This window comes from Protopterus annectens, chromosome 8.part0 (genome assembly GCF_019279795.1).
Source record: "Protopterus annectens isolate FY-2018-M chromosome 8.part0, PAN1.0, whole genome shotgun sequence".
Lineage (NCBI taxonomy): Eukaryota > Metazoa > Chordata > Ceratodontiformes > Protopteridae > Protopterus > Protopterus annectens.
The window spans coordinates 1,915,393,841-1,915,420,961 of NC_056741.1; the positions used below are offsets into that span (position 1 = coordinate 1,915,393,841).

A 27,121-nucleotide genomic window follows, 5' to 3' on the forward strand; every position below is an offset into this window, starting at 1 on the left:
CAAAGATAAGGGGGGATTGGGGTTGCCTGATTTTAAGCTTTTCTATAGTATAATTACTGTCTACAGACTAGTACAAATAATAAACTGTGACTCATATATAAACACTTGGTCACCCCAGTGGACCAAAACCTGATATGAACATTTGAAATCCCTAGGCTATAATATTAAATCCCTACCATTCTTGAATTTCAACCAGACTAGCATATACACAAAGAATCTACACCCACTAATTAAAAACATGGCTCTTACAACACAGAAACTATTTAAATCATTGCAATTAGCTGACGCTTTTGCCCTTATACAACCATTACACCTAAATCCTAATCTACTAATAAATAATAAACCCGTAAATCTAACAAACTACCCCTTGATAAAAGACTACACAATATGGGATATATACCAATGGAAAGACTCTAACACAGGGCAAATGAGACTTGAACTCAAACTTCCTAAGAAATATAGTATTATCCTTAACCAACTTCACCATCTTATAAATGCTAAATTCTCACAAATACACACTGACTTACAGAACATAAATTTAGTTAAATTAATACTTGAAAATCTTGCAATTAAAGGGAAAACAATTTCTAGGACTTATAAAATTGTAATGAGCACAAAACATCAGAATTCTTTATTATTTTCAAACTATTGGCAAACAAAAAAATCAATCACTGACTGAAGAAAATAAGAAACTAGCCAATGAAAATACAATGAAATTCATTCCTTTCAAGAAGCTGTTATATACACAAATTATGGTAAATAACAGTCTATATTATACCTTATCTAAATTAAATAAAGTCAATCCTAACTTTTCACCTATATGTCCCCATTGTCCGGATTAAACAGCTGATATTTTGCATGTCATGTGAAACTATACTAAGATGCACAACTTATGGTGTTCCTTGAAAGTAAAATTAGAGAAGATGGGATATGAAAAATCAACCCTTACATGGGAGACAGCTGTATTGCACATTAACATCAATCAACTTCCAAAAATATTAAAACATGTCTTTATTACGATGTGTGCCAGTATTAAATTCTTTATTACAAAGAATTGGAAGTTCATGTCACCAATTACATGCGAAAATGTTAGCAATCTTGCTATCAAATATATCTCATCTCACAAATGAGTTTATTCAAAAACAAACGCTATTACCAAAAATATTGGGGTTACTTACTAGATATAATTCTTGACAAATAAAATTTGCCCACAAATTGACATGGAAAGCTATAAGAAATGAAATGTAGTATAACCAGTTTTCTTGCATCTTCCCCCTTCTCTTAGTATATGAGTATCTAGATATTTTCCCTAACCATACAATAAATGGTTGAATTTCTATCTTTACTTTCTATATAGACTATCCCCATTCCACTATCCCTTATGAGACCAAATGAACATAAGAATTCTCATACTCATGCAGTGACTTCTAGTGTATATATTGTATATATATATATATATATATATATATATATATATATATATATATATATATATATATATATATATATATATATATATAGATATATATATAGATATATATATATATATACATATATGTATATATATATATGTATAATTTTCTCGGAATGAGATTGTTGTCTGTTTTCTTTAGATATGTATTTCTATTGTTTATTTGTGTTTTTGAGTTATTGTATTGTTATTTGGAAAAAAGAAAATTGAAATAGAGATTTTGAAAAAAAAAAGGAGGTGAAAGAGGGTATAATCCTGCTCCAGTAATATTTAAAGACTTTCTGAGGAGAAGGTGTGGATACCATGCAGCTAGGAACTGTCTTCTCTTCACTGAAGATGTTGAAAGTATGGACGGCTGTAGTGTTTGATGTAATGCTGATTTGAATACGAAGGGAGAAATAGCACAATAAAGTGTTGTGCTAAAACATCCTTATGTCACTGAGTCCAAATCAAAGAAAATAATGTTTGCAACCATTTCATTCTAAGTAAAATTTTATTTTAGCCTATTATTTGTCAGGTAATCTTTTTATATTTTGTTATAAAATACAACATCTGAGGTGATAGTGTTCTTATAGCAGCCAATTCTGATTTATAGTGGTTGAAATTGGGGAAGAGCACAGTATTAAGAACTGAACTCCTCTATAAGTGCTATGGATTTTATAGCATTTATAGTAGACAGAAGGTTAAAACATGAAAAGGCTGAACACAAAGAAGAAAGAAGTAGATGTCTCCAGTAAATTTGTAGTCTAAAAAATTAAGTCTGTGGAATCAGATGAATCCATTTTGTGGGACATGAGTGGTAATTTAAGGTCTTAGGTCACTTCCTTGTTGCAAGCTGAACTTCACATTAATTTTATCCCCTTCAGGAAATGAAGACCACATAACTTCCCCTCATTTCCCTGTGGTTGATGCTAATTATAAGAAGGCTGTGAGAGTGAACCCAGTTTTGGGACAGGCAGTACATGCTAAGAAAGTTCTTTGCCAATATTCAGCCAATAGACACAGGGAGAAGAAAATCTTTCTTCCCAAACATCTGAGTCAACCTGTGATCTTCCTTCTTCATGGCTAACAAGATTTGTGATTTTCCTGCTTCCTATTCTTCTGTTTCTCATACTATTATGTTGGAGATTTTCAGTCACTAGCTGTCAACTGGCTAGCTGTCTGATACTTCAGTGATTAATATTCTTAGGGACTAGATGCTGACCTCTGACAGCTTGAGGATTGAGTGCCAGGGTTTGGGCCATCATTCCCCAGACTTCAAAGGCCCCTGTGTGTATAACCATAAAAGAACTGCACATGAATACTTAGTGCAAAAGGCCACTGCAAATTTCAGGGCTAACCCTAATCCTTCTGTAGCTGAATAAACTTCAGTTAAAAAATGATGAAAGGGACTCTCATACCACATTCAATTTCCAGCTGTGAGGACAAGGAAGAAGAATATAAACTGGCATATTTAGACCAGATGTCTTTTCTGTATCTTCCAGTAAAGACATACATTTTCTCTCTCTTCAGGTTCCATCTTCTCAAGAGGATCTTTCTTTTGAAGGCACTCTAAAGTTGATAAAGATAATTTTAAATGATTTCCAGGAAGATACCTTCTTGAAATGGGTGACACCTGCATCTCCTGAAACTTGATCGGCCTAATCCTCTTGCAGTCCTGTTGAGTCATATAAAGAAATTTTAGTACTTGCGTATTATCGCAACCAGATTTTGCATCGTCTTTCAACCAGGGGCGGCCCGTGCTATTGGACTGCCGGACTGCAGCCCCCTCAACTTGAAAGTAAAAAATTAAAAAGAAATAAATAGAAAATAAAAAATTTAAAAATTCGCGGACTAGTCCGGACTGCTGCTGAGACAGTGGAGCATGCGCAGATTGTCTCAGCAGCAGTCCTGATTGAGAAACATGGACAACAGAGCTCCCAGCAGTCTGTGCAGTTTTAAACTGCATAGACTGTCCTGGGAACTTGCTGGGGAAACGCGTCGGGGTCGGACTGCAACGTCAGCAGTCAGGGATTTAGGATTTCATGATGGGCAGGGTCGGATTTGCATGGGGTTTTGGATAGGGGTCGGATGTTGGACAGGATTTACGGTGATGTACTTTGGAGTTACGGACGGGATTTACTTCAGGTAAGTGTGTAGACAGGGATTAAATGCCCCAGTTGCAATATACTGGTGGTTAGACTCATGGTGGTGTGGTAAGGAATACCTCAGGCTTGAACCCTGTACCTTGTATGCAGGTGTTAAAGACCTGAATTCCCTACCCACCACCATTTGTAAAAAAATTGCAGATTTTTGCCTCATATTTGATCTGATCTATTCCTCATAATATCTGTGTTTTTTAAATATTGCAATGCTTGAAATTTGATGGTGCAGTGGTAGCATTGTTGCCTCACAGCTGCAGGTTCTTGGGTTTGATTCTTGGCTGGGGTGCCTTCTTTGTGGGGGGGGTCTGTATCTTCTCCTGTGTTTGTGTGGGTTTGCTTTTGTGTCCTCCCATGTTACAAAGACATGTCTGCATTATTTCTTCCTGGGCCTCTGCTGAGAATTGTTTTTTTTGTTCCAAGTCAGACTGTCCTGATTAACAAATTGACAGGCATTTGAATTTCAGACTTCGGTTTCTGAATGTATACTTCCTTACATATTTGATGGTGCAGTGGCGGTATTGTTGCCTCACAGCTATAGGTTTTCTGGTTTGATTCTTGGCTGGGGTGCCTTCTGTGTGGAGTCTGCATCTTATCCCTGTGTTTGTGTGGATTTGCTCTGGTGTCCTTACATATTTGATGGTGCGGTGGCAGTATTGTTGCCTCACAGCTATAGGTTTTCTGGTTTGATTCTTGGCTGGGGTGCCTTCTGTGTGGAGTCGGCATCTTATCCCTGTGTTTGTGTGGATTTGCTCTGGTGTCCTGCCATTTTACAAAGACATGTGTCTACAGTATTTCTCCCTGGGTCTCTGCTGAAAATTGTTTTTGTTCCGTCAGAAGTAAAATTGACAGGCATTTGAATTTCAGACTTCATATTCTTCAGAAAATACATAGTAGAACAACTTTTTATTCTAGCAATAAATATATAGTAACACAACCTTTTATTATAGCAATAAGTTTATAAGATGACTATTTGAAATTTGTCCTTATTTTTGGGACTGTAATACCTTGTTATTGGCTTTGTCCAGGTTTTTTGTGCTAAGGTTGACAGCTATGGCAAGAACTGAATTCACTGAATATGTTTGAGGGCTGTATTCCCTCATTACTGGGTTTGTCCAGGTGTTTTGTGCTAAGAGGTTGACAGCTATGGTGAGAACTGAATTCATTAAACGATAGCCATTTAAGTTTCAGTCTTCCTCTCTTTCACAAAGCAGCTGATTTGGCATAGTGGTATGTTGCTCTTGACTGTTTTGCACAGGGACCTTGGCAGTAAAATGTACGGTGGTAACAGCATTTTTATTTCACAAAGCAGGTGGTTTGGCATGGTGGTATGTTGTTCTGACTCTTTTGAACAGGGAACTTTGCAGTAAAATGTATGGTGGTAACACAGCATTTTATTCTAGCAGCTTTCCAAGATTATACAAGCAATGTTTAATGTGTCCCTGGTTTTTGCCCTTTTGACACACCCCAATACATTTGGCTTTTTCCAGACTTCTTGTGCTGTGAAGTTGAGATGCAGTTGAGTATTGCATAGATGTTACAAGGAGCTGAGTGCTGCAGGGGAAGAGAAGTTTAGTGCTGTTTATGCTAAGTCAGCTCACATTGCTAATAGCACAACAGGTTGTGTACTTGCTTTTGATGCAGAAGGTTGTTGGTTCTACTCCCATAAGGGGTGAATGCTGCCGTACTGAAAGTTAAGATACTAACTATGAGCCTGTTATCAGTTTGCCATCCATTTCCTATTGCAATATTACTAGCTTATTTTTAATGTAATTTAGGCAATTTATTCCTCAGGGCATCAGACACTTTATTTTTCGATGAAGCCATGAAGTATAAAGGTGATTGCTAGCAGCAACCTCTTCATTACAGATTTATTTAACGTGGAATTATTTAGATTACGTTTTTACTACTTCAGAGATTGTGCATATTTACTGATAATGGTGGACTGTAGAATTGTGCATATTTACTGATAATAGTGGACTGTAGAAGTTTGAGTAGACTTTTATGATGGAAATGTTCTGAATTGGGCAGTTTTGTTTCATTGTTTACTGGAAAAATGTTCAAAGCAATAGGAAGGTGTATCAAAGAGCACATGTATGTTTCATATGCAAGGGGCCTATGATTTGAAAACAGCCTAGAATTAATTTTTATCTGCCACGGGTAAAATGTATTTTCTTTGAATGTGGGTTTTAATGTTGTTTCAATGAATGTGAGTTTCAAGAGCAGAGAAGTTTTAATGCCAAGTTTGTTTAGCAGATGTCGTAGTGTTTGTGCTGTAAAATGCAAAATAAAACTTTCAAATGAAGTTCAAATCATCATAGAAGTAAATCATTATGCACATTAGTGTTTATGGTAAATGGAGTGAAGTACCAAAGTAATGGATCATTGCAATGGCTCCATTCGACCATGGTTTTGTAAGGGGGAAGGGCGGCAAACTTAGACAGCCCCAGCTGAACTATACCTCCCAACTGTCCAGATTTTCAAAGAATGAATAGATTTTTTTGCTTCTTATTTTTGGTTTGCTCCTCATAAAATTTGTGGTTTTCTGGCAAATCATTTAGGAATTAAGTCACTAAATAATGACACACTAGTTTCAGACTTTATAACCTTCAGAAAAATGCATGCTAAAGTAAGACCTATTCTATCAACTGTCCCAGTTTATACAAGAGCAATTTTTTGTACTGTTTATATGTTCCCCCAATATATTTGGCCTTGTCCAGATTTATTGCATTAACAGGTTGAGAGGTACATGCAAATAAATTGCTTTATAGAATTAGGCATAGCCAAACCTTTCAACTGTCCCTGATTTTGGCTCAAAATGTTGCTCTTCCCTAATGATCCCTCCAAAAATAGCAATTTTGAAGAAAACATGGAGGGTTTATAATTAAGAAATAACTGTAATAATCCGATTACTTTTATTTCAGAAATGCATGTAGATTATTTTATTTTGTCAGCTGATCAAGTTAGCAGTGCTAATATTAAAGTGTCCCTTCTTTGACAGGTTCCCAGCTGTATTGTGTTGCTATTTATATTTTTACATCACATTTTTGGCCCATTTTTCATAAAATTGTGTTTTTTTGGCAAATTAGTGACAAATAATTAAAGACTGAAGTTAGAAAATAATGACAGACATTTGAGTTTCAGATTTCATACCATTCAGAAAATACATATTAATGCAAGACCTCTATTAGCTTTCTAAGTTTATAAGAGCAATATTTTAAAAACTGTCCTTATTTTTGGGCCTCTGTCCCATTTCTTTGTATGACTTTGTCCAGATTTCTTGCTCTGAGGTTGAGGGGTATGACAAATGTGTCAGGGCCATCACAAGTCAGCCAGAGACATTTCAAACTGTGACATACTTGTTGCACCCACTCCCCATGTAGTGACTCTGGATGTGTCGAAGCAAGGCAAGGAGTAGTTATGCAGTGTAAATGTGCAGAGAATCCCACCCATCCAAGGTAGACACAAGTACTAGAGTGGCTTTTCATCTGTCCTTGATTTTTACAGAATGGTCTGGTTTCTGTCATATTTTTTGTACTGTTGATTTATGCTTATTACTCAAAGTGCCTGTTGCTCTTTGTTTAAGTAGCAATACTTTAATGACCATCAGGTAAGCTTGGCTGAGATTGCAAGATGCAAGTAAGCTTTAATAAACATACTGTTAAAGAATTGCCAACATTGAAAGCCTTTCTGTATCCATGCAGAGAATACTTAACTAGATAATGTATAAGCCTTGGGTATTGAAATGCATATGCCAGTATTTGTAATAAAGAACAGAATTACATTAAGAGTCTAATTACACTTGGAGACTTCCAGTCATCTCTGCAGGCTTTACCCATAAACCGAATGCCAATCGCGTGGTCCATAACCTGTACAGTAATCCTTTTAAGCAATGTATCTTGAGCTTATTTCTTGTTTGCTTTTCATTTTTTACTGTGATCATGTTTTCCCCCATGAAACGAGTAGATGTCAGGCAGCAGGTCTTTTTTGGATAAGGAACATTTTTACAAGTGGGGGCATCAGAGATTTCTATTTTCAGCATGTTGCTTGTTACTTTAATAAAGCTGAATATATATCATAATTAGAACTGCAGTGCAAGAAGTGGTTTGAGTTGAGTGCTGCTTGTTTTTCTTATACTTGATTTTGACTGGCATTCCATTAATGTATTAAAAAAAAAAAGTAATTTATTTTTTCGTGCCTCACAACCTTTTTTGTTTCCATCTAGATATTAAGCTGTCATGCAGCCAATGCATTGAAATATTTTTATTCTTCTACACTTCATTTTGTCTTGATTGGACTCTCATAATGACGGTTTGGCACCCAGTGCAGTATATTTAGTTTTTGTGGTTTGCTACTACAGGTGTGTGTGTGTGTGTGTGTGTGTGTGTGTGTGTGTGTGTCTGGCAGGGAATACATCAGGCTTGAACCCTGTACCTTGTATGCATGTGTTAAAGACCTGAATTCCCTACCCACCACCATTTGTAAAATAAAATGCAGATTTCTGCCTCTCATTTGATCTGTTCTGTTCCTCATAATATCTGTGGTTTGTAAATGTTGCAATGCTTGATATTTGATGGTGCAGTGGTAGCATTGTTGCCTCACAGCTGAAGGTTCTCAGGTTTGATTCTTGGCTGGGGTGCCCTCTTTGTGGGGTCTGTATCTTCTCCCTGTGTTTGTGTGGGTTTGCTTTTGTGTCCTCACATGTTACAAAGACATGTCTGCATTATTTCTTCCTGGGCCTCTGCAAGTCAGACTGTCCTGATTAACAAATGTTAAATAAAATTGACAGGCATTTGAATTTCAGACTTCAGGTTTCGGAATGTTTAACTCCTTGCATATTTGATGGTGCAGTGGTAGTATTGTTGCCTCACAGCTATAGGTTTTCTGGTTTGATTCTTCGCTGGGGTGCCTTCGGTGTGGAGTCTGCATCTCCTCCCTGGGTTTGTGTGGATTTGCTCTGGTGCCCTGTCATTTTACAAAGACGTATCTGCAGTATTAATCCCTGGGTCTCTGCTGAAAATTGTTTTTGTTCTGTCAGCAGTAAAATTGACAGCCATTTGAATTTCAGACCTCATGTTCTTCAGAAAATACATAGTAACAGAACCGTAACACAACCTTTTATTCTAGCAATTTTCTAAGTTTATAAGCTGAATATTTGAAATTTGTCCCTATTTTTGGGACTGTATTCCCCCATTATTGGCTTTGTCCAGGTTTTTTGTGCTAAGGTTGACAGCTATGGCAAGAACTGAATATGTTTGAGGGCTGTATTCCCTCATTACTGGGTTTGTCCAGGTGTTTTGTACTAAGAGGTTGACAGCTATGGTGAGAACTGAATTCACTAAATGATAGCCATTTAAGTTTCAGTCTTCCTCTCATTTACAAAGCAGCTGATTTGGCGTAGTGGTATGTTGCTCTGACTGTTTTGCTCAGGGACCTTGACAGTAAAATGTACGGTGGTAACACAGCATTTTATTCTAGCAACTTTCCAAGATTATACAAGCAATGTTTAATGTGTCCCTGGTTTTTGGGCTTTTGACGCCCCCCCCAAATACATTTTGACTTTTTCCAGTTTTCTTGTGCTGCAAAGTTGAGATGCAGTTGAGTATTGAGTAGATTTTACAAGGAGCTGAGAGCTGCAGTGGAACAGAAGTTTAGTGTTGCTTAAGTGAAGTTGGTTTTCCTTGTTAATAGCACAACAGGTTGTGTACTTGCGTTTGATGCAAAAGGCTGTGGGTTTTACTCCCACAAGGGGTGGATGCTGCCATACTGAGAATGTTCTGCTTGGTGAAGATACTAACTATGAGTCTGTTATCAGTTTGCCATCCATTTCCTCTTGCAATATTACTAGCTTATCATTTTTTAATGTAATATAGACAATTTATTCCTGAGGGGCAACAGACACTTTATTTTTCGATGAAACCATGAAATATAAAGGTGTTTGCTAGCAGCAACCTCTTCATTAGTTACAGATTTCTTTAATGTGGAATTATTTAGATGACTTTAACTTCTTCAGAGATTGTGCATATTTACTGATAATGGACTGTAGAATTGTGTATATTTACTGATAATGGACTGTAGAATTGTGTATATTTACTGATAATGGTGGACTGTAGAATTGTGCATATTTACTGATAATGGTGGACTGTAGAATTGTGCATATTTACTAATAATGGTGGACTGTAGAATTGTGCATATTTACTAATAATGGTGGACTGTGGAAGTCTGAGTAGACTTTTATGATAAATGTTCTGAACTGGGCAGTTTTGCCATTACGGGTGCATGCATTTTGTTTCATTGCTTACTGGAAAAATGTTCAAAACAAATTTAAAACGCCCTGTAACAACTGTACTGTATTGTACAAGGAATATAATTTAGTACAATGAGGAAGGTGTATCAAAGAGCACATGTATGTTTCATATGCAAGTGGCCTATGATTTGAAAACAGCCCAAAATTAATCTTTATCTGCCACTGGCAAAATGTATTTTCTTTGAATGTGGGTTTCAATGCTGTTTCAATGAATGTGAGTTTCAAGGGCAGAGAAGTTTTTATGCTAAGTTTTCATTGTGAGACTGCATTGCTTTGTTTAGCAGATGACTTAGTGTTTGTGCTGTAAAATACAAAATAAAACTTTCAAATGAAGTCCAACTCATCATAGAAGTAAAGCAGTGTGCACATTAGTGTTTATGGTAAATGGAGTGAAATAGCCAAGTAATGGTTCATTGGAATGGCTGCAAAGGTTCCATTCAACCATGATTTTGTCAGGGGGGAAGGGCAGAAAACTCAGACAGGCCCAGCTGAACTATACCTCCCAACTGTCCAGATTTTCAAAGAATGAATAGATTTTTGCTTCTTATTTTTGGTTTGTTCTTCATAAAATTTGTAGTTTTCTGGCAAATCATTTAGGAATTAAGTCACTAAATAATGATACACTGAGTTTCAGACTTCATAACCTTCAGAAAAATGCATGTTAAAGTAAGAGCTGTTCTATCAACTGTCTCAATTTATACAAGAACAATATTTAGTACTGTTTATATGTTCCCCCAATATATTTGGCCTTGTTCAGATTTACTGCATTAACAGGTTGAGAGGTACATGCAAATAAATTGCTTTATAGAATTAGGCATAGCCAACCTCTCAACTGTCCCCGATTTTGGCTCAAAATGTTGCTCTTCCCCCTAATAATCCCTCCGCAAAATAGCAATTTTGGAAGAAAACATGGAGGGTTTACAATTAAGAAATAACTGTAATAATCAAAGTTATAGATTACTTGAAATGCATGTAGATTCTTTTATTTTGTCAGCTGCTCAAGTTAGCAGTACTAATTTTAAAGTGTCCCTTCTTTGACAGTTTCCCAGCTGTATTGTGTGGCTATTTTATATTTTTGCATCATGTTTTTGGTCCATTTTTCATAAAATTGTGTTTTTTGGCAAATTAGTGACAAATCACTAAAGACTGAAGTTAGAAAATGACAGACATTTGAGTTTCAGATTTTATACCCTTCAGAAAATTCATACTAATGCAAGACCTACTCTATTATCTTTCTAAGTTTATTAGAGCAATATTTAAAAATTGTCCTTATTTTTGGGCCTTTGTCCCACTTCTGTGTATGGCTTTGTCCAGATTTCTTGCTCTGAGGTTGAGAGGTATGGCAAATTTGTCAGGGCCATCACAGTCAGCCAGAGACATTTCAAATTGTGACATACTTGTTGCACTCCCCCATGTAGTGACTCTGGATGTGTCCAAGCAAGGCAAGGAGTAGTTATGCAGTGTGCCCCCCCCCCCCCATCCAAGGTAGACACAAGTACTACAGTGGCGTTTCATCTGTCCTTGATTTTGCAGAACAGTGTGGTTTCTGTCATATTGTTGTACTGTTGATTTATGCTTATTATTCAGATTTATGTTTATTACTCAAAGTGCCTGCTGCTCTGTGTTTAAGTAGCAATGCTTTAATGACCTTAAGGTAAGCTTGTCTGATATCGTAAGATGCAAGTAAGCTTTAATAAGCATACTGTTAAAGAATTGCCAACATTGAAAACCTTTCTGTTGTTGCCATGCAGAGAATACTTGACTAGATAATGTATAAGCCTTGGGTAATAACGGACAGGATTCCATTATTTTAAAAAGCTCATTACACTTGTTGGAGACTTCCGGTCATCTCTACAGACTTTACCCGTAAACTAAACAGAGTGCCAATCATGTGTGGTCCATAACCTGTACAGTAATCCTTTAAGCAATGTATCTTGAGCTTGTTTCTTGTTTGCTTTTCATTTTTTACTTTGATCATGTTTTCCCCATGAAACAAGTAGATAGTTGTCAGGCAGCAGGTCTTTTTTGGATAAGAAACATTTTTACAAGTGGGGGCATCACAGAGATTTCTACTTTCAGCATGTTACTTGGTACTTTAATAAAGCTGAATGTAAATTATAATTAGAACTGCAGTGCAAGGAGAAGTGGTTTGAGTTGAGTGCTTCTGGTTTTTCTTATACTTGATTTTGACTGGCATTCCAGTAATGTATTTAAAAAGTAATTTATTTTTTCATGCCTCACAACCTTTTGTTTCCATCTAGATAATAAGTAAGCTGTCATGCAGCCAATGCATTGAAATATTTTTATTTTTCTACACTTATTTTTGTCTTGATTGGACTCTCATAATGATGGTTTGCCACCCAGGGCAGCGTATTTAATTAAAGTTAGTTTTTGTGGTTTTGAGCATAGCTCCTCCCCTTTCTAGTTAGCCCCACCCCTTCCCCTTGACCCCACCCATTCAGCTGTCTCCTGCAGCCCCCCTTTGATTTGAAGTCACCAGCCGCCACTGCTTTTAACTTTGTTGATTTCTACTGAAACGGCATCACTGAAGTGTAATATGGAAGGGTACACTGTCAGAAAGTCTATCGGGATATCGGTGGTGGTTTTAAAAAATGTTAGGACTTTAATTTTTTTAAGATTTGTGGCAAGCATCCTTTAAAGACGTCCAGCCTTGATTTCTGTGATCACAGTGGTTACATGTGTATGTCTGTTGGTTCTGAAAGGGGTGTGGCAGTTAAGCGGATGATATTGCGCACAAGCGGAGTTTAAACAGCAGATTAGATGCTTGCTATTATTTTCTGTAGTGTTTTTGTAGTCTTAGGGTAGGTTTACCATTGAATCGGCTATGAAAAGAATAGTAAAGGTTTTGAAAACAGATCTCTTTCCTTCACCGACCGGCAGCATGTTAAAGGAATGCCTTGAAAGTGGAATGGGACTTGCTTAAACTGACACAAGATGCTGACTGTAAAGGGGAAACCTATTTTTCAAACCTTACTTTTCCGACTTCAGTTTTTTCAGCCGTTTCAATGATAAACCTTTGTAAAACTACTAAAACATTACAGAAGACATGTGTCTAACCTTCATAACACTGTACTGCTACTACTTGACCTAAACAGAAGCAACCAGCATTGCCGCAAAAATCTGGTTGCGATAATACGTAAGTACCGAAATTTTTGATGAGATGCCCTTCAAACCTAATATCTTGCCACCAGCTCCAAAAAATGGTTTTGCAGTTTTATAGCAGCATAGTTAATTTATAAAGCTCTACTGGCTGAACCTTGTGTTATGTGCCTTCAGTGTCAGTTTATGGCAACTCTGTGGATAGTTGTCCTGTGCTGTGTTCTGTCTTCAGTCAGATGACTAACCACTGATAGAGGAGCATCCTTCTCTCTAGGTAATGTATCAATCACATTTGCGGATCTTTCTCTTTTATGCTGACCTTCAACCTTGCCAAGTGTGATTTTTTTTCTAAATAATTTTTCACTTCACATTACATGCTCAAAGTATGGAAGTCAGCATCTTGTCATCTGACTTCTGAAAGAATACATAGGTTTTATCTTTTTTCAGTACCAATAGATTTGTTTTTGGACAGTCCATGGTATCCATGGTAATCATATTCATATGAATTACTGCTGCAGTCATAATATAAGGGATTCCTGCTGCAGGTTGAGTCTGAATCAGGCTTGACTTTCGAAACTGGGAATAATTCCTCCAAGGCTGGGCTGATGTCATCTTACCTCAGATGTCTTCACATACCTGGTATATAGACACTGTCAACTCACACTCTGTCTAGTTCTTTTCTGCTTTCCATCAAGAAAGGGCACTACAATCCATTGTTCTAGACTTGCAATTAAAAGGCAAATGGATACGTATGTAACTGGGGAATGTTCATTATTTATATCAGAAATGTGGACTGTTAGTTTTGGGTAAAATTTCTTGTTTTAGCAGTATTTAGAGCATGTAGGTAGTAGATGCTATACAATGAAGTTTACAGCATGTCCAGACTAGAGAAAAGGAATAGGTGTAAATGCAGACACCAAATCCCTCACAAAACTACCATAAACAGTAATAGTTATGTCTAGGTGTAGAGTATATTGTAAGTAATGATGATAGTTGCAAGGGCTTCCTTCCCAAGGTGATTAAGAGAAGGCAGAAGGTCCACCAGGTATATCTGACCCTAAGGAAGGTTGTAACTTTGGTAGGCACACATGTTTGCTGTATCCAAGGACTCATAGCAACAGAATGATGCATACCTTGCCTCTCAAGAAAATGGTGAGAAAATGCTGAGAAGTGAGTCATGAAGGAGAAGTATAAGGAGGCCCATGAAATGGAGAATTCAGGTATACCACCAAGATCCAAGGTTGTCATATATGCAGAGGCATTCAAGCAGCCCCTGGCCCTACCATCACCAAGGCCTCTGACAATGCATTTGCAGACTGCCATGCATTGCACTTGTTACTTTAGCCTGTGGTAGATGCTGATCAGATATCTATCTCGCAGTGTTATTTAATAATACAAAATAAGGGGAGAGTGAAACAGTACTTCCACACCAGCAATAAGTCTGATACCAAGGACTTCCCCACTTGAGATTCAGATGGTTACTTTAGCCTGTGGTAGATGCTGATCAGATATCTATCTCGCAGTGTTATTTAATTATAAAAAATAAGGGGAGAGTGAAACAGTACTTCCACACCAGCAATAAGTCTGATACCAAGGACTTCTCCACTTGAGATTCAGAATTCCTTGCCCCAACCTTATGAAGGCACAGTTAACCAACTAGACTGGTATTCCACAACAGGAAACTTAATTGAAAGGGCACACCATGTGTATTCTAAAGACCCATACACTAGAGGGCCAGACCCTTGCCAAGCTCAAAATGTTATCTCTTGTTTGATCAGTTAACAATAGCCCCAATTAACCTCCATCCTTCAATTTGTTATAACTAGTTCATGGTTTTATACAGGTCCTGTTTGGTCTGCATCCTGACCAGCACTTTGTGTTAGAAGTCCAGTTCCCCAAAACAAAGAGAGCAGCCTCTCCTTGTCAGAGACTTGGATGTAGATGATGAAGAGCAGGAGGAAATGGATTAAAAGTCACAGATGTCCTTCATTTGGCTTATGATACAGACAATGAGCTCTATGGTTTCTGACTCACTAGTAGAAGACCTATCCTTTGTACTCTCTCCCGTATGAGAGAGCATTTCTAAAGGCATTGTCATGAAGTGATGTGTACGTAGCTTCACTTCCAGTCCAGTAGTCCTCCCTCCTAGATATATTATAGGCTGCTTCCTTGGAGCTGGACTCCCAACTCCATGCCACTAAGAGACCACTTTTAAAAGGTCCAGAACTCATATAAGTTTTATTCAAAACACAAATTCTGACCTAGATAATGTGTCCCTGGAGTTCCCTAGAGATGCAATATTGACTGCTGGGTACAGTACCCTACCCGGTGTTAGGGAATGCATGTTGATAGACTGATTTGGAAGAAAAGTATGCTGTTCAGAAGTCCTAGCTTTCAGGGCCTTGAATTGACAAACGCACATTCTGAAATACAAGGAACATGTCCTCAAACAACTACTGGATAGTGCTGGAGGAGTGAAGAATGAGATCTGAAAGCACTTTTCAAAGAAATATGTTTTACAGTTCAGCTGGTATGCCTTGAGATTGAGAATATGATGCTGCTAATTCAGCACTCAGGCTGCTGCTTTTGGGTCTGTTATTAAGAGGCACACCTGGCAGAGGAACTCCATCTTATAGTATACTCAGAAAGTTGGAAGATAAAGGGAAGATCATGATATCTCTGAAGTATATGTTCCATATTTTTTCCTAACTATAACATAAACTACCCTCCTATACAGCCTTGCTACCATAGGCAGGGTGAACGTAAACAGGATAATTGCAATAAAGCCACTTGAGAGAATAGCGGGAGGACTGACTTGCCCCCGGAGTCCCCCCTCCCCAGGGTGCAGCTGTGACTGTTCCAGCATCCCATCTTGGTCATTGAACCTCTCATCTCATACAGATTCATGTTCCTGGAATAGGTCCATTGACTTGTTGTCATCACTGCACAGACATTACAATAAATCAGTGGGGCCCTAAAGATAGTCTCCAGAAGATACTGGCTCAATATCATGACCAAACCTCAAAGAAAATATTTCCTTTCAGTGCCAAAGGTCCAGGAACTCCTTGTAGGCCATTCCTATTGGAAATGTTGACTAAAGGGACAACAGAATTTCTCCATGTGGGGCAAGAGGCAAAAGCCTTCTTTTTTCAGTAAGATTGTTCCTTATACCAAGAAAAGAGGGCACTTGGAGGCCTTTCTGAAACTTTCGAAACTAACCAAGCTCCTAGAAATTCCAAGATCCTCACCCTTCAGACCCTTCTTCCAATCCTAGCGTCTCAAGCTCTCCCAGTTACACTAAATCTCAAAGGTGGTAGGGGGGACATCATTGCCATTTTATCTTCTTGTCCTTCGGTACAGGTAGTGCAACAAAACTTATTTATTTATTTTTTTATAAAATGTCTGACCCTAATGATAGCATACACCAGGACTAAGGGCATCTATATGTATCCATACTTGGATGACTGCCTCACCTAGGTCCATTCCCAGGAGAAGATATAATGGGCAAGACTGTATCCTGAATTATCTCATGTGACTGGATTTCTGGGCATTCCAAGATGGCTGCAGACTGATCAATGACTTAACTTCATCTCTCCAGTGTGAAAAAAGAAACTGAAAGATGAAGCCAATCACTTTTAGTAAATTCAGTTACTGGCTAGTAAGTACACTGCCTGAATGCCAGCAAATGAGAAACTAAGAGAGACGCAAAAAACATCAACTAGAAAAGATAAAGAGAAAAACACCACTGACTGGGAAGAATCCTGCAGATGTTCATCAAAAAGCAGTTCATGCTTCAGCTTTGTTGCAAGATATGACTTCCAGTAATCTAGAGGGGAAAAATAAGTCAAATGTGCTCAGAGCCAATCAAAATAAACGAAACACTGTAGGAGTATATCAACTCAAATAACAAAAGGCTGGAAAATGAAATAAGCTTTATTCAGATGAGCTGATAAAACTGCAAACATCAGAGGTCAAAATGAAGAAAAGATTGGTTGAGTATGAGACTGTTCAAGAAGAGATGTTTCAAAAAATGGTAGAATTAGAGGACGGAGCACATAGGGAAAATCTGAAATTTTCTGCTGTAAAAGAGAAACTAGAAGGGAGAGACTGCATTATGTTATGAAGGCACAATTAACCAAATGGACTGGTATTCAACAGCAGAAACTATTAATTTAAAATATGCCCCAAATCTGGCCATGGGAAAGCAGCCAAGACCTGTATTAGTAAAGATGTAACTTGCCAGTAGAAAGAGGTGATCCTGACAAAACTGTCGCAAAGGGAAAGTACTAAAAGTTGGAGATAGTAGAGCGTTTGTGGAAAATGATTATGCGCTGCATGCATGGCAGAAGAGAAACAAATTTATTCCAGAAGTCTGGGAATGTTGAGAGGCAGTTGTGAGATTCAAGTTGCTGTATCCAGCTGTCTTCAGAATATTTTTTTCCTGGAAGATCAAAGTGCTTATTTGATGAAGAACAGGCTAAGGAGAAAATACAAAAGTTTGTTCTACAAAAATTGAGCCATCAAACAGAATGGGACTCTATTTCTCATTATTCTGATTTTAAGGCACATTGAGAGATTTTGCTAGTGAAATCTTTTCCACTGTTACAAAGAAAAATGCTTAAGAGACAGAGAAAAGCAAAGGAGTTGACTAGAATAATCTTGAGTACCTTGGAATTCAACAAGAATCTGGAGTTGGGAGATGGGGATGAACAGGAAAACAACTAGCAACATGGAAAGTAATGAATAAATGTGAGACTAATATGATCGTATAAGAAAAAGTGGAACTTTGGCTGACTTTATTAAACTTGTGGGGAAGTGAAAGGCATTCACCTTGCTTCATGTCATTAATGCTTGGAAGGACACTAAGGGGAGGGGAAGAGGAAGGAAAATGGTAGAGAAGAAAACAATTTATGTTCTTAACAGTATTTCTGTGAAACTTTTCATGTTATAAATTGCAAGTTTTATAGTAAAGCATTTTAGTTGCATGTGATAAGGATGATAAAGTAAACTGATGCTTTTGTTCTCTCTCTTTTTTTAGTATTAAGAAATGTAGACTTTACAATGCAAAAAGAAAAAAAAAACTTTAGATAAAAGTATGATCTGATGTTGTCCTTTTCATCCTTTTCATTCTTTCTGAATGGATGGGTTCTGATCTGACCCTCAGATCCGACTCAGCCACATATTCTAGACTTTGGTTCCACCTCTCAAGTTTCTTCTTGTACCCATAATAGGATCATAGGTTACTAGGCTAATGGCCCTAGGGCTCTTACAATCCTAGCCAAGTTCTTACCCTTATTTCCATGATCAGCACCTTTTGGCCCTGTCCAAGAGGGACACAGTTGGAACCACCTGGCTGAATTTACCATCATCCAATCCTGTTAATATCACATCTAGTACTACTATAACCAAATTTAAACAAACACTAAAAACGAAGAGGGCCAAAGAGGTACTCTGACATGAAGCAGGAGTTTGTTCCAAAGGTATGGCAGGTCTTATTAATGTCACATACCAGGTTAAGGTCTTTAGAGTGAGTAACCCTTGTACCATTTTGACTTATGGATATGCAGCAGTTCCAGTAAAGCAGGGTCAGAGATTGCCTTTTATACAAGGCAGAGATCACCTCTGAGTAGTCTGTATGAAACAGAATAAAATGACAGTGATTTTAGACAATCCTCTTAGGACAGATGCTGAAGACCTTGAATTTTCCTTGTGAGGAACCTTTGTGGTTTCTCCAATTGCTGCAGGTGCTTGGAAAGGTACATGCCAAAAGGGGTGCTGTACTCAATTACTGGCCTGATGAGGGAAGAGTACAGGGAGGTTATAACTTTTTTCTGGAGGCAATGCCCTTACTTATGAGATGAACAATGTAGAATGTCCTCCTTACCATTGTGGAGACGTGATGGTCAAAGGTAAGGTTGCTGTCAACCTGTGTGCACAGGTCTCTCACCACTGAGTGCATACTTAAGTTGTTACTATTGATGCGGTAGTGAGCAGGAACAACACTTTTACTAAAAGGAATGATAATACATTTGTTTTGCATTGAGTTTAAGGCATGACTTTGGCACCAGTCATTTGTTTAAGACCCTCTTGTAGGATGTTGACATCATTTGGAGATTCTGTGACCACTCCCAGTTTGCAGTGACCAGCAAACTTTGTCAGCCACAGCCTTTAGTTTTTGCTTGTACTTTGGAAGAATAGATTCCAAACAGTAGAGGTCCCAGGACTGATCCCTGTGGAACACCACTGGTTGCAGGTCTGCTGTTAGAGGTGGATTCCCCTATTTTGACAATATTTATTTATTTGACATTTATTAACCAGGTTAGTCTGACTGGGCAAAAAAGCCCTTTTTCAGCAGAGACCCGAGGAGAAAAGCTTCAAAACATATATAGTAAGAAAGCAAAACTTATACAAGTACAAAATACAAATAACAGAACTTAACTCATTACATCTGAGTGACACCTCCAGGTGCATCTACAGTTAACTCCCACTGATGCCTCCAGGCCTCAAATCCCACCCGTTCATTTATGCATCAACAGTCCCAAAATATGCCATGTACAAGGTTCTAAAAAGATCTTCTCTCAAAGCCTACACAATGGCAAACTCAACTGCATCAATATTTATAAATTTGTTGGTTTGAAGAGTTCCCATGTGAGTGTATGCAAATAAGTTAATAGTAACAATGATACATAATCAACAGTTAAATCAAGGATAGTAGCATTAAGATGAAGAAAGATTAAGAGGAGTGGGAAAGTCTTAGTCTGGGGTAGAGCAAGGACAAGACCCATTTATTGTTAAGGTGTGTTTTTAGTGTTTGTTTAAATTTGGTTATAGTAGTACTAGATGTGATGTTAACAGGTAGAGAATTCCAGATCTTGGCAATATAATGAGAGTAGGTGGATTCACCAGCACTATTGTGTGCTGCTGAAATCAGTAAGAGGGGCTTGCTGTTGGAACACAGCATTGTATTACAGGAATAAGGCTTTAATAGGCCTTGTAGTGATGGAGATTTTGCAGAATGATAAAAAATTTTGTAAGCCATGCTAAGCTGGGGCAGATGTAAAAGTTGGGGAAGTTCTAATCAGTTTAATTTCTTTAGAGCAGAGCAGTGATGAGATCTGATAATGTGTGCTGCGTATATAGCTATTTTATTGTAACAGGATTCTAGTTTTGCCAGTTTAGTTTTCCTGAGGTTAATAAGGATAGGTGATGCATAAAGAAGAGTTGAGGTCAAATGAGTTTGGGCAATAGCTGTTGTGTTTTTGTGAGGTACTGCTTGTTCCTATATAGTGTACCAGATTTTTGTGGACTTTTTTAATTGATTGAGAGATGTGGATGTCAAATCTCATACTGGTGTTTGTTTCCACAACCAGTAGTTTGGTGTGTGGAGAGGGAAAAATAGTAGTGTTATTTGTGGAAACAATGTAAAAAGATCCTGTGGATATAGTAAATTTGTTGGGATGGAATAGCATGAGTTTTGTCTTATTGGGGTTTAAAATTAAATGGAGTTTGTTAGCTAGGTCTCTATTTTGAGAAAGGATGATTGAGTGAGTGTTTGTAGCTCTTGAAGGGTATTGGCAGCACATATTACTATGGAATCATCAGTGTATTGGATAATTGTGGCAGAAGGGGCTGTGGTATAGAGATTGTTTATAAATATGGAGAAGAGTAGTGGGCCAAGAAGAGACCCTTGGTGAACTCCTAAAGTGACCGGAAGTAGGGGCGATAGACTTTGGTGCCAACATACTGCTTGTTGTCTTCCTGTTAAGTAGCTCTGGAACCAGTTAAGTGTAGAATGTGGAAGGCCATGTCCGAGAGGGCATGCAGGAGTTTGTTGTGATCCGCTATATCAAAAGCTTTTGCTAAGTCTAAAAAGATGGAGGAAACATGCCTACCATCATTCCTGTGGTTGTTAACTGTGTTTGTAAATGACAAAAGTGCAGTGGTGGTGCTGTGGTGTGGGCAGAAGCCATGTTGTGTTTTGGTTAACAGTTTGTTCTATGTACATATATACTCATGTACAATGAGTTCCATCAGTGAGCCACTTAGCGACCTGTGCCCTATTCCATCCCCATTGCCTCAGATCTCGTATGCTGCCATATCAAGCAGATGCTGGTTCCACTCTTGTTTTGCTAGAGATAATTTGAGTTATTTAACCTTAAAATTTCTTCTTAAATTTCTCTCTATTTTATTAATCCTCCCTCTTAGTTTTCGCTTGTCGTTACGATTTTCCAACTCTTTTCCCTACTATTGTGATAGCAATTCTTGTTTACCATTGTTGGTATTTCTGATTACCTTTTCTTCATTAAAGTGTATTTCTTTAGCTTACCTTTTTTTCATTAAAGTGTATTTCTTTAACTTACCATCTCGGTAATCGGCCACTTTCTTTGTTTGTTTATTTATTTTTTTTTTTTTAAAACAAAAAAAACTGTATTGTAGTTTACCTTTTTCACTGTTTGTCCCTTTGTACTTACCCTTTTATAGCATGTTGGACAAACCAACAGGCTTTAAGAAATGCAGTTCTTTTGGGCATAAAATTCCAAACTCAAATGCCCACAAGGAGTGTGTGTACTGCCTTGGGGCTGGGCACTTTGACATTTCTTGCAAGATTTGCTGTACATTTAATCCAAGACTCCTGGCAGATAGATGCAATAAGCTTATCTTAAGGGGTCTTCTCCCTTCTACATCTTCTTTAGGGGCTCAATCCCCCTCAAAGACTAGTAAGTCTCCTCTGGAGCACAGGAAATGCTCCCCTCCAAAGTTTCCCAGGTCTTTGTTGGAGCCTGCTTTGAAGACTACAAAAGTTTTGGAGCCGACACTATCGGATCTGAAGACTCGACAATCGAATCTGAAGCCATTGGATTCCTAGGCTTCTGCTCCGTCTGTTATTACTATATGTCCATCAGTATCCTCCCTTGGATCTTAGGTCCTTGGATCTGAAACTGGGTACTACTTATAGGAGTTCCATGCCAGAGTTTACCATCAAGCAAATTTCACCCACCCTGCCTTCTCAATTGTTTTGGACTCTAAAGAAGCATTCAAGGACCCTATCCACTACTTCCTCAAGATACTACAGAAGGCTTGTTGGAAACAAATGTGAATAGGATGATATAAAAATTTCTCACAGCTCGGATCCAGATAGGGGTCTTACCAGTTCCGTCCCCTGTTAGATCTGTGAATATGTCTACCATGTCAAAAACCATCTTATCTCCTTCTCTTATCCATCCAGTGGATTCAGAGTCCCAGGATCCAAATTCTCCGAGACGTCTTGTGTAGGATCCAAGGAAGGCTTCTTCCTCCACTCCAACTATTTCATTTACTAGTTCTGCTCTGATACTCTTGGTTCAGAACGGGTCTCTGAACCGAAGTTCTCATTGGATCTGAGGGGATAGGTTCGGCTCTGATTTTGTCAGATCCGTCCCTTCCCCTTGGAGCCTCATCCTTGGATGGTTCAGATTCAATTCCACCCACAGCACAGATCTGGGAGTGGTCTAGACCTACTTTCATTGGGAGTTTCGGCTCCAACAAAGCATGTCACTGCCTCTCCTGGTCCATTGGCTTTTGAGGTGGTGGAAAGGGCTTTTTCTGTCTAAAGAGAACCACTTCTCATGTTTCGTATCCTACCCCTTTCCTCTCATCGGTTTCGAGCTCAGAGTCGATCAGGTCTATTCCTCAAGGACAGCCAGTTCCAATAAGTCTACAACCAGCATAGAGGAGCTTCCCCTCTCTTCCAACACCTGACCTAAACATCTCAAGGAGGAGGTGCACTGGAAGTGAACATGCAAAAAGAGACACATTGTTGCCCCTACAGAGTCTCACATGGAGGAAACCGATTTTGTTGAAGGAGAGGGGTCCCTCAGGTCACCACCAGATGACATCTCCTTTTACAGATATTTTAGAGATCCTGAAATAAAAAGGTGGTTGGTCTTCCCAAAACCCCTTTCCATAAAAATCTGTGTTTTTGGAGGCTTTTGGTTCTGACCCATCTATGTCTTGGGTTACTCTTCCCAGCAGATGAACTTATTAATTTGGTTTCCTGCCAGACTTGGAAGGACCCGGATACCATCAAGCCCATTCTCATGAACTTATTCATTTGTTTCCCGCCAGACTTGGAAGGACCTGGATACCATCAAGCCCATTCCCAAAAGACCCGACAGATTTTTAGCCCTGCCAGCAGACAGACTCTACTGGAGCAAAGAGTCCCAGTCGATGTTATGGTGGTGGCAGCAGCTACCAAGAAAGATCTAGCAGAACAGAGCTCTTCTGTCCATCCACCAAACAGGGAGTCTAGTGTGTTGGACAGATTTTATAAAGCGAGTCTTTGCCTTAGCAACCTTCACACTGAGGTCACTAAACTACCTGGCACACTTTACTAGGTTCAGAAAGATTTCACCAAGGAGCTTTCATATATTCTGAGTCCATGTCTACTGAGGACTTCAAATGAATATCCTCACAACTGGCCACTCTGTTATCTATATCAAATGCTTCAATGAGGTTGATTTCTCACACAGCTGAAGGTACCTCATGAGCAGCTGGTTCAGGCATTGATATAAGGAGACATGCCTGGATGTGGCCATGCAACTTTGCGTAGCCTTTTAAAACATCCTATCTGATGTTGTCAATGTCCATTCATTCTTGACGAATGGGACTCTATTCCAATTGTTGAAACTGGCTTGGCCATTGTACAGCTCACATCAGCCAAAAAACTCTCAAGCTAAGACTCTACCCACAATGTCCCTCTCTTCATTACCTCAGATCTCGTTTGCCACTCTGTCAGCAAGACGTGTCAACCATTGCTCTCAGCTAAGTCCTTAAAAATTTCTATTTTTAAGCTAAATCCTTATTTTGTTTTTGTTATCTATGTATATTGTTTTCAGCTGTGTGTGTGAATACTCTACCCTTAAACTATGGTCATTTCTGTTACCCTTGTTAATTCCCTCTCCCTCCTTTCTTACCTCTTGTGGTAATTCTTAGTAACATCATTGGTACCTCTCTTCTTTCTCCCTTATACCTTTTTTGGTATTCTCCACTACCATTGTTGGTAGACCTTCCATCTATCCTAACTGTGCGTGTGTATTTGTGTGCATTGTTAGCACTTGTTTCCTTTCAATGTGAACCTTTAAAATGGCAGAAAAACAAAAAGGCAGTTCTGGTTTCAAACAGTGCCAAGACTGTAGAAGAAAGATGCCCAATTCATATGGGCATCTTTCCTGTGTTTATTGACTAGGAGCTCCACATCTAGACCAAAATTGTGACATCTGCCAGGCCTTTAGTCACCAGGCCTTGGGTGGCCATCGAAATAAGCTCATTTTAAAGGGATTGTTGAAAACTTCTTTTAGTGAAGCTTTGTCCAAGGCTGACTCTCCTCCGAAATCAGACACTTACAAAAAAGAGGAGTGGCTCAGTACCTGTGTCACCCCTGGCACCGGTGGCCCAAAAACATAAGACTCTGGTTCTGACTACCTCCTTGGAACCAAAAACAAAGGTACCAAAGCTACAAACTCAAGAATCCTCAGCACCGACTACTGCTACAATGGTGCCTTGGGCACCAGCATTGGCACAGGCATCTTTGGTTTCTGGCTTGGTGTCGACTTCTCCAATGGCACCTTAGCAGGCTTTACCCACTCCCTTGGTGCCAAAACCAGAACCGTTCTTCTCCAGGATGAGGTATTCACCTTCCGTAGAACACTTTGTGGGGCAGCTGGCCCAGCCCCTTTTTGGACCGACCAGAGTCTCATTCTTATTGATCTGTTCAGTCTTCCAGGAGTCTCTCCAAGGTGGATGTTGTGACATTGGTGTATCAATTGCATCAACTGTTGGCACCCAGAGGTATTCCTGCCCATTCTCAGGCCCCTTTTCCATCCAGAGTTGGGGTATCTTCTCCAAGTACATCTGCACTGTCTCCTCCTCTGACTTCCACCAGAGTTTCGGAGCCCAACACTTCCCCTGGTACCAACTGTTCCGGTGCCATTAAGCATCCCTGCCTCGGCACTGGATGTTGATCTGAATTCTTTGGTTCCCTCCTCAGAACTAACAGATTCTCAGGGGTGTGACTCTGCCACTGGATGTTCTTCGTGTTTCACTGTTGCAGTCATCACATTTAGGTTATCTGCTTGCAGTAGCCCTCAGTCGGCCTGGTTATCAAAGTCTTGGGTCCTGCATCGGTTGCTGTCTCATCTTCCATGATGTCAGGTAGTCAGGGGTATAAAGCATGCAGCTGATGCCATTACATCAGTCTTTCTTGCCATGCGGTGCCCGAAGCAGAAGCAGTTTGCAAGTGCCGGTCGGCCAACTTCTGAAATTTTCATTTTCGAGTTTCAGAACCGAAGTCTTCAACTAAAGCTAAGTACCCCGTTGGGGAAACTTTTTCTTGCTCCAAAATGATGTCAGTAAAAGTTAGTAATTGTATTTCTTGTGGAAAGCAAATACCTCATAAGGATTTTCATTCATACTGTATTCCTTGCCTAGGCCCTGACCACGATGTGCCTTGCTGTTGGTTTTGTGCCGTATTTAAACCACAAACTATTCGTCGGTACATTTTCACTTCTAAATATTTTGGTACTCGGTTCAATTATCCAGATATGTCTTTGGTAAGCCACCTGACTTCTGACATTCTGAAAAAAATGCAAAGATAAAGACAGAGACAGGCCGCCTAGGTCCAATGCTGCCGCCGACGATTCTCCTAAGCTAGTCGCCAGTTCATCGGTACTTAGTGAGACGCTTTCACAGCCCCTGATACCAGCTGCTAAAGATTCGCAGGCCTCTACTGAGACCCATTCAGAGTCCAGTATGCCGAGAGATACTTCAACTGTGGAACCTGTAGATGTCTCTACCTTGGATGGGTCTGGAGCCACTGTGCAGGCACCGGCTTCTGAGGGTGTATTCAGGCCTACTGACTTGCATATTAAACCTACGCCATCTTCTTCTTCTAGGCCTAAAACTCGAACCATGCCTAGGAATCCGATGCCCAGACTGCATGGTCAGGCCCTCTATGCCTAAAAAACAAATGATAAGAATGGCTGAAGACCTTATTACTTTAATCAGGGGAAGCCAATCTTTCCCCTCTAAGAGACCTAGGACTGAATTTGCTTATGATACTTCTGACCAGGATTCTGAAATTTCTGTCTCCTCTGATGACCAGGATTTGCCCTTATCTACCTATGAGGATTCTGATGCAGAGGACTCTATTCCCCTCTGCTTTTCCCCCAGAGAATTTTTCTTTTGGTGAAACTTTGCATACTCTTAGGGAGCATTTTCACTGGGAAAGCCAGGATTATTCTGATTCTAAAGAGAGACTTAGAGATTTCTTACTCCTACCCCAACACAGGCCTTTAGCTATCCCTCCTGTGCTGGACATTGACGATGCCTTTTCGGAATCTAGCTTGGCCCCTGACTCTCTACCTCCTGCTCCCAGAAAACCCGATAGATATTACAGGGTTCCTGATTCTCACAAGTTCCTTTTTAAAAATCCTACTGCGGATCCTGAGACCGTTTCACAGGGATCCAAGGGCATTAAGGCTACTACTGCCAAAAATCCTACCCCATCTGATAGAGATTCCAGGGCCCTGGATAGATGGGGTAAGAAGGTATACACCTCTGCAACCTTGGCCATCAGGGCCTTAAATTACCAGTTTCATATGTTTTAGTATCAGCAGCATATTATTGGATTGCTTAAACAGAAAATGATGATGATTCCTGATTGTGCTGAAAATAAGGATTTACAGGATTTAATGCATTCTGCTGAACAGGTTGGAAAACATACTTTGCAATGTGGTTTTGATTCACTAGAGGCATCTTGCAGGGCTGCTGTTACTGGGTCTGTACTTAGAAGGCATGCTTGGCTTAAGGAGCAATCTTTGCCAGATCATGTTAAAACTAAATTGCTGGATGCTCCCTTAAATCAGGACCACCTGCTTGGTGACAAAGCAGAAGAAGTTCTTAAAAAGATGGAGGAAAAAGCTAAATCTATGCAAACTGTTAAAGATTACTTACAAGTGCAGCCTCCTAGATTTAGTAGGCATTGGCCCTCAAAAAATTGGTCCTTTCGTGCCTCTTCCAGGCCTTCTCAGTTCAAACCCAGAACCA

At 39.2% G+C, this 27,121-nt stretch overlaps 1 protein-coding gene across 1 annotated transcript in view; it reads left to right on the top strand.

Moving 5' to 3' along the window:
• BBS2 (Bardet-Biedl syndrome 2) overlaps positions 1 to 27,121 on the top strand; it is a 1,992,563-nt gene that overhangs the window by 1,393,622 nt on the left and 571,820 nt on the right. The gene's annotated exons all lie outside the window — the stretch shown is intronic.